We start from the raw sequence: 6,412 nt of genomic DNA on the forward strand, positions 1-6,412 counted from the left end.
TCTGTAGTATGACTCATCGATCTGTCAACTGTTATAGTTCTGTAGTATGACTCATCGATCTGTTATAGTTCTGTAGTATGACTCATCGATCTGTCAACTGTTATAGTTCTGTAGTATGACTCATCGATCTGTTATAGTTCTGTAGTATGACTCATCGATCTGTTATAGTTCTGTAGTATGACTCATCGATCTGTCAACTGTTATAGTTCTATAGTATGACTCATCGATCTGTTATAGTTCTGTAGTATGACTCATCGATCTTATAGTTCTATAGTAGTTCTGTCATAGTTCTGACTCATCGACTCTGTCTGTTATAGTTCTGTAGTATGACTCATCGATCTGTTATAGTTCTGTAGTATGACTCATCGATCTGTTATAGTTCTGTAGTATGACTCATCGATCTGTCAACTGTTATAGTTCTGTAGTATGACTCATCGATCTGTTATAGTTCTGTAGTATGACTCATCGATCTGTTATAGTTCTGTAGTATGACTCATCGATCTGTTATAGTTCTGTAGTATGACTCATCGATCTGTTATAGTTCTGTAGTATGACTCATCGATCTGTTATAGTTCTGTAGTATGACTCATCGATCTGTCATCTGTTATAGTTCTGTAGTATGACTCATCGATCTGTCAACTGTTATAGTTCTGTAGTATGACTCATCGATCTGTTATAGTTCTGTAGTATGACTCATCGATCTGTTATAGTTCTGTAGTATGACTCATCGATCTGTTATAGTTCTGTAGTATGACTCATCGATCTGTTATAGTTCTGTAGTATGACTCATCGATCTGTTATAGTTCTGTAGTATGACTCATCGATCTGTTATAGTTCTGTAGTATGACTCATCGATCTGTCATCTGTTATAGTTCTGTAGTATGACTCATCGATCTGTTATAGTTCTGTAGTATGACTCATCGATCTGTTATAGTTCATGACTCTGTTATAGTTCTGTAGTATGACTCATCGATCTGTCTGTTATAGTTCTGTAGTATGACTCATCGATCTGTTATAGTTCTGTAGTATGACTCTTTATCGTCCACTCAGTGTGTTCTTATAGTTCAGTAGTGTCTGTCTCCAGGTGTTTACTACAGCCGTAGGTTCAGTAGTGTCTAGGTGTTTTGACAGCCGTAGGTTCAGTAGTGTCTGTCTCCAGGTGTTTTTACAGCCGTAGGTTCAGTAGTGTCTGTCTCGGGTGTTTTTATAGGTTCAGTAGTGTCTGTCTCGGGTGTTTTCTACAGCCGTAGGTTCAGTAGTGTCTGTCTCCAGGTGTTTTCTACAGCCGTAGGTTCAGTAGTGTCTGTCTCCAGGTTCTAGGTTCAGTATCAGTAGGTTCAGTAGTGTCTGTCTCCAGGTGTTTTCTACAGCCGTAGGTTCAGTAGTGTCTGTCTCCAGGTGTTTTCTACAGCCGTAGGTTCAGTAGTGTCTGTCTCCAGGTGTTTTCTACAGCCGTAGGTTCAGTAGTGTCTGTCTCCAGGTGTTTTCTACAGCCGTAGGTTCAGTAGTGTCTGTCTCCAGGTGTTTTCTACAGCCGTAGGTTCAGTAGTGTCTGTCTCAGGTGTTTTCTACAGCCGTAGGTTCAGTAGTGTCTGTCTCCAGGTGTTTTCTACAGCCGTAGGTTCAGTAGTGTCTGTCTCCAGGTGTTTTCTACAGCCGTAGGTTCAGTAGTGTCTGTCTCAGGTGTTTTCTACAGCCGTAGGTTCAGTAGTGTCTGTCTCCAGGTGTTTTCTACAGCCGTAGGTTCAGTAGTGTCTGTCTCCAGGTGTTTTCTACAGCCGTAGGTTCAGTAGTGTCTGTCTCCAGGTGTTTTCTACAGCCGTAGGTTCAGTAGTGTCTGTCTCCAGGTGTTTTCTACAGCCGTAGGTTCAGTAGTGTCTGTCTCCAGGTGTTTTCTACAGCCGTAGGTTCAGTAGTGTCTGTCTCCAGGTGTTTTCTACAGCCGTAGGTTCAGTAGTGTCTGTCTCTAGGTGTTTCTGTCTTCTACAGCCGTAGGTTCAGTAGTGTCTGTCTCCAGGTGTTTTCTACAGCCGTAGGTTCTGTAGTGTCTGTCTCCAGGTGTTTTCTACAGCCGTAGGTTCAGTAGTGTCTGTCTCCAGGTGTTTTCTACAGCCGTAGGTTCAGTAGTGTCTGTCTCCAGGTGTTTTCTACAGCCGTAGGTTCAGTAGTGTCTGTCTCCAGGTGTTTTCTACAGCCGTAGGTTCAGTAGTGTCTGTCTCCAGGTGTTTTCTACAGCCGTAGGTTCAGTGGTTCAGGTGTAGTGTCAGTAGTGTCTGTCTCAGGTGTTTTCTACAGCCGTAGGTTCAGTAGTGTCTGTCTCCAGGTGTTTTCTACAGCCGTAGGTTCAGTAGTGTCTGTCTCTAGGTGTTTTCTACAGCCGTAGGTTCAGTAGTGTCTGTCTCTAGGTGTTTTCTACAGCCGTAGGTTCAGTAGTGTCTGTCTCCAGGTGTTTTTACAGCCGTAGGTTCACAGTGTCTGTCTCAGGGTTACAGCCAGTAGTGTCTGTCTCCAGGTGTTTTCTACAGCCGTAGGTTCAGTAGTGTCTGTCTCCAGGTGTTTTCTACAGCCGTAGGTTCAGTAGTGTCTGTCTCCAGGTGTTTTCTACAGCCGTAGGTTCAGTAGTGTCTGTCTCCAGGTGTTTTCTACAGCCGTAGGTTCAGTAGTGTCTGTCTCTAGGTGTTTTCTACAGCCGTAGGTTCAGTAGTGTCTGTCTCCAGGTGTTTTCTACAGCCGTAGGTTCAGTAGTGTCTGTCTCCAGGTGTTTTCTACAGCCGTACGTTCAGTACATGGACATATTTGTGTCTGCCTGTCTGCCTGTCTGCCTGTCTGCCTGTCTGTCTGTCTGTCTGTCCGTCTGGAAGCCCGCCTGGAATATTCCATCACTCCAGACAGAACAATATGTTTGGTTACATTTGAGCATGTGAAGATTCCTGGGCACAGTGAAGTCCACTTCTCCCTCGTTCCACAGTGAAGGGTACCTTAGAAGGATACAGGCGGTTTGGTTGCATAGCAGTAGAGAGACACTGTTCTGTCTGCTTACTTTGCTGCTCTGAGTAGTCTTTTAATGAAGCTTTCTGTGATATGCAAACAACCAAACATACGTTTTGGGTCCTTTTTCTTCTTCCTGTGTCATGTAGGATGTGCATCTCTAATTTCTCTGTACAGCCGTCAACATACAGCTAACCTCTTGTTCTTTCTGTTAGCTGTTAATCATCGTGGTCTTCAGTACTGGTGGACATCTTCCTCTCCTTTTCTCAGCTTCTGTTTCCCCCTCTCTCTCTCTCTCTCTTCCAGCTGTTACTATAGTAACCACCAGTCATGGGGAAGCAGAACAGCAAACCCGCCCTGAGGTGATGCAGGATCTGCTGGAGAGCACGGACTTCACAGAGCATGAGATCCAGGAGTGGTACAAGGGCTTCCTGAGAGACTGCCCCAGCGGGAACCTCTCCATGGAGGAGTTTAAGAAGATCTACGGTAACTTCTTCCCTACGGAGACGCTCTCCAAGTTCGCAGAGCACGCTCTTCCGCACCTTCGACGCAAACGGGACGGCACCATAGACTTCCGGGGAGTTCATCATCGCTCTGAGCGTCACGTCAGCGGGCAAGCTGGAGCAGAAACTGAAGTGGGCCTTCAGCATGTACGACCTGGACGGGAACGGATACATCAGCAAGTCTGAGATGCTGAGATCGTACAGGTGAGGCGGAACAGAGAGCTGGGATTTGTAGTTCTGGTGTGAGTTATAGGTCTGAGATGAGTACAGGTGAGAACAGCTGGGATTTGTAGTTCTGGTGAGTTATAGGTCTGAGATCGTACAGGTGAGGCAGGAACAGAGAGCTGGGATTTGTAGTTCTGTGTGAGTTATTTGTAGGTACTGTATGCAGACGTACAGGTGGACAGGAACAGAGACATGAGGAGGTCTGAGTTGGTGGAGATGAGGAACAGACACAGGTCTGGAACAGAGGAACAGAGAGCTGGGATTTTGGTGTAGACACACATGAGGTCTGAGATGTGAGGTGAGACAGGAACAGAGAGCATAGGTCTGAGATGATAGAGGTGAGACAGAACAGACACATGAGGAGGTCTGTAGATGACAGGAACAGACACATGAGGAGGTCAGGAACAGACACATGAGGAGGTCTGAGATGGTAGAGGTGAGACAGGAACAGACACATGAGGAGGTCTGAGATGATAGAGGTGAGACAGGAACAGACACATGAGGAGGTCTGAGATGGTAGAGGTGAGACAGGAACAGACACATGAGGAGGTCTGAGATGGTAGAGGTGAGACAGGAACAGACACATGAGGATCTGAGATGGTAGAGGTCTGAGAGGTCTGAGATGTAGAGGTGAGACAGGAACAGACACATGAGGAGGTCTGAGATGGTAGAGGTGAGACAGGAACAGACACATGAGGAGGTCTGAGATGGTAGAGGTGAGACAGGAACAGACACATGAGGAGGTCTGAGATGATAGAGGTGAGACAGGAACAGACACATGAGGAGGTCTGAGATGGTAGAGGTGAGACAGGAACAGACACATGAGGAGGTCTGAGATGATAGAGGTGAGACAGGAACAGACACATGAGGAGGTCTGAGATAGAGGTGAGACAGGTACACATGAGGAGATGGTAGAGGTGAGACAGAACAGACACATGAGGAGGTCTGAGATGGTAGAGGTGAGACAGGAACATACACATGAGGAGGTCTGAGATGGTAGAGGTGGAGACAGGAGATGATGAGAGAGACAGGTCTGAGATCTGAGATGGTAGAGGTGAGACAGGAACAGACACATGAGGAGGTCTGAGATGATAGAGGTGAGACAGGAACAGACACATGAGAGGTCTGAGACAGAGGTGAGACAGGAAACATACACATGAGGAGGTCTGAGATGGTAGAGGTGAGACAGGAACAGACACATGAGGAGGTCTGAGAGATGGTGGAGAGGAGACAAACAGACATGAGGTCATGAGACACACATGAGACTGAGATGGTAGAGGTGAGGAACAGACACATGAGGAGGTCTGAGATGATAGAGGTGAGACAGGAACAGACACATGAGGAGGTCTGAGATGGTAGAGGTGAGACAGGAACAGACACATGAGGAGGTCTGAGATAGGTGAGACAGAACAGACACATGAGAGGTCTGAGATGGTAGAGGAGACAGGAACACATGAGGAGGTCTGAGATGGTAGAGGGGTGAGACAGGAACAGACACATGAGGTCTGAGATGATAGAGGTGAGACAGAACAGACATGATGAGGTCTGAGATGGTAGAGGTGAGACAGGAACAGACATGAGGTCTGGAGATGGTAGAGGTGAACAGACACATGAGGTCTGAGATGATAGAGGTGAGACAGGAACAGACACATGAGGTCTGAGATGGTAGAGGTGAGACAGGAACAGACACAGAGGTCTGGAGATGGTAGAGGTGGAGAGACAGAAACAGACATGAGGAGGTCTGAGATGATAGAGGTGAGACAGAACAGACCATGAGGTCAGTAGAGGTGGTACAGGTTGTCCTCTGAGGAGGTCAACTGGTGAGTCCTCAGAACAGAATCAGGTATCAACTGGTTGTCCCTACAAACTGGTTGTCCTCAGTAGTGTACCAACTGGTTGTCCTCTAGTGTGTACCAACTGGTTGTCCTCTGTAGTGTGTACCAACTGGTTGTCCTCTGCAGTGTGTACCAACTGGTTGTCCTCTGTAGTGTGTACCAACTGGTTGTCCTCTCAGTGTACCAACTGGTTGTCCTCAGTAGTGTGTACCAACTGGTTGTCCCTAAAAATAGTGTGTACCAACTGGCTTGTCCTCTGTAGTGTGTACCAACTGGTTGTCCTCTGTAGTGTGTACCAACTGGTTGTCCTCTGTAGTACCAACTGGTTGTCCTCTGTAGTGTACCAACTGGCTGTCCTCTGTAGTGTACCAACGGTTGTCCTCTGTAGTACCAACTGGTTGTCCTCTGTAGTGTACCAACTGGTTGTCCTCAGTAGTGTGTACCAAGTGTGTACCAACTGGTTGTCCTCTGTAGTGTAGTAGTGTACCAACTGGTTGTCCTCTGTAGTGTACCAACTGGTTGTCCTCTGTAGTGTGTACCAAACTGGTTGTCCTCTGTAGTGTACCAACTGGTTGTCCTCTGTAGTGTGTACCAACTGGTTGTCCTCAGTAGTGTGTACCAACTGGTTGTCCTCAGTAGTACCAACTGGCTGTCCTCAGTAGTGTACCAACTACCAACTGGTTGTCCCTGTAGTGTGTACCAACTGGTTGTCCTCAGTAGTGTGTACCAACTAGACTGGTTGTCCTCTACAGTCCCTGTAGACCAGTCCTAGGTGCCTGGTTGTCCTCTGTAGTGTGTACACAGTCCCAGACCAGTCCTAGCTGCTGGCAGACAGTCCCAGACCAGTCCTAGCTGCTGGCA

At 47.0% G+C, this 6,412-nt stretch overlaps 2 long non-coding RNA genes and 1 pseudogene across 4 annotated transcripts; all 3 read left to right on the forward strand.

Moving 5' to 3' along the window:
- Nucleotides 1–1,341: 1,341 nt before the first annotated feature.
- On the forward strand, nucleotides 1,342–2,225 carry LOC127926885 (uncharacterized). The gene is made up of 3 exons (XR_008125368.1): nucleotides 1,342–1,521; nucleotides 1,684–1,970; nucleotides 2,059–2,225. It is a non-coding gene; the product is annotated as an uncharacterized LOC127926885 (long non-coding RNA).
- Nucleotides 2,226–3,318: 1,093 nt separating this feature from the next.
- Nucleotides 3,319–3,699, forward strand: LOC127926882 (neurocalcin-delta A-like; annotated as a pseudogene).
- A 422-nt stretch (nucleotides 3,700–4,121) lies between these two features.
- Nucleotides 4,122–5,104, forward strand: LOC127926886 (uncharacterized). 3 transcript variants are annotated; one of them, XR_008125369.1, is made up of 3 exons: nucleotides 4,122–4,152; nucleotides 4,196–4,281; nucleotides 4,347–4,575. It is a non-coding gene; the product is annotated as an uncharacterized LOC127926886 (long non-coding RNA). The 3 variants fall into 3 exon arrangements; XR_008125371.1 differs by adding an exon at nucleotides 5,035–5,104 and having other exon boundaries at nucleotides 4,140–4,281; nucleotides 4,347–4,518; XR_008125370.1 differs by adding an exon at nucleotides 4,881–4,908 and having other exon boundaries at nucleotides 4,140–4,281; nucleotides 4,347–4,545.
- The last annotated feature ends 1,308 nt before the right edge of the window (nucleotides 5,105–6,412 follow it).

This window comes from Oncorhynchus keta, unplaced genomic scaffold (assembly GCF_023373465.1).
Source record: "Oncorhynchus keta strain PuntledgeMale-10-30-2019 unplaced genomic scaffold, Oket_V2 Un_contig_8571_pilon_pilon, whole genome shotgun sequence".
Taxonomy (NCBI): domain Eukaryota; kingdom Metazoa; phylum Chordata; class Actinopteri; order Salmoniformes; family Salmonidae; genus Oncorhynchus; species Oncorhynchus keta.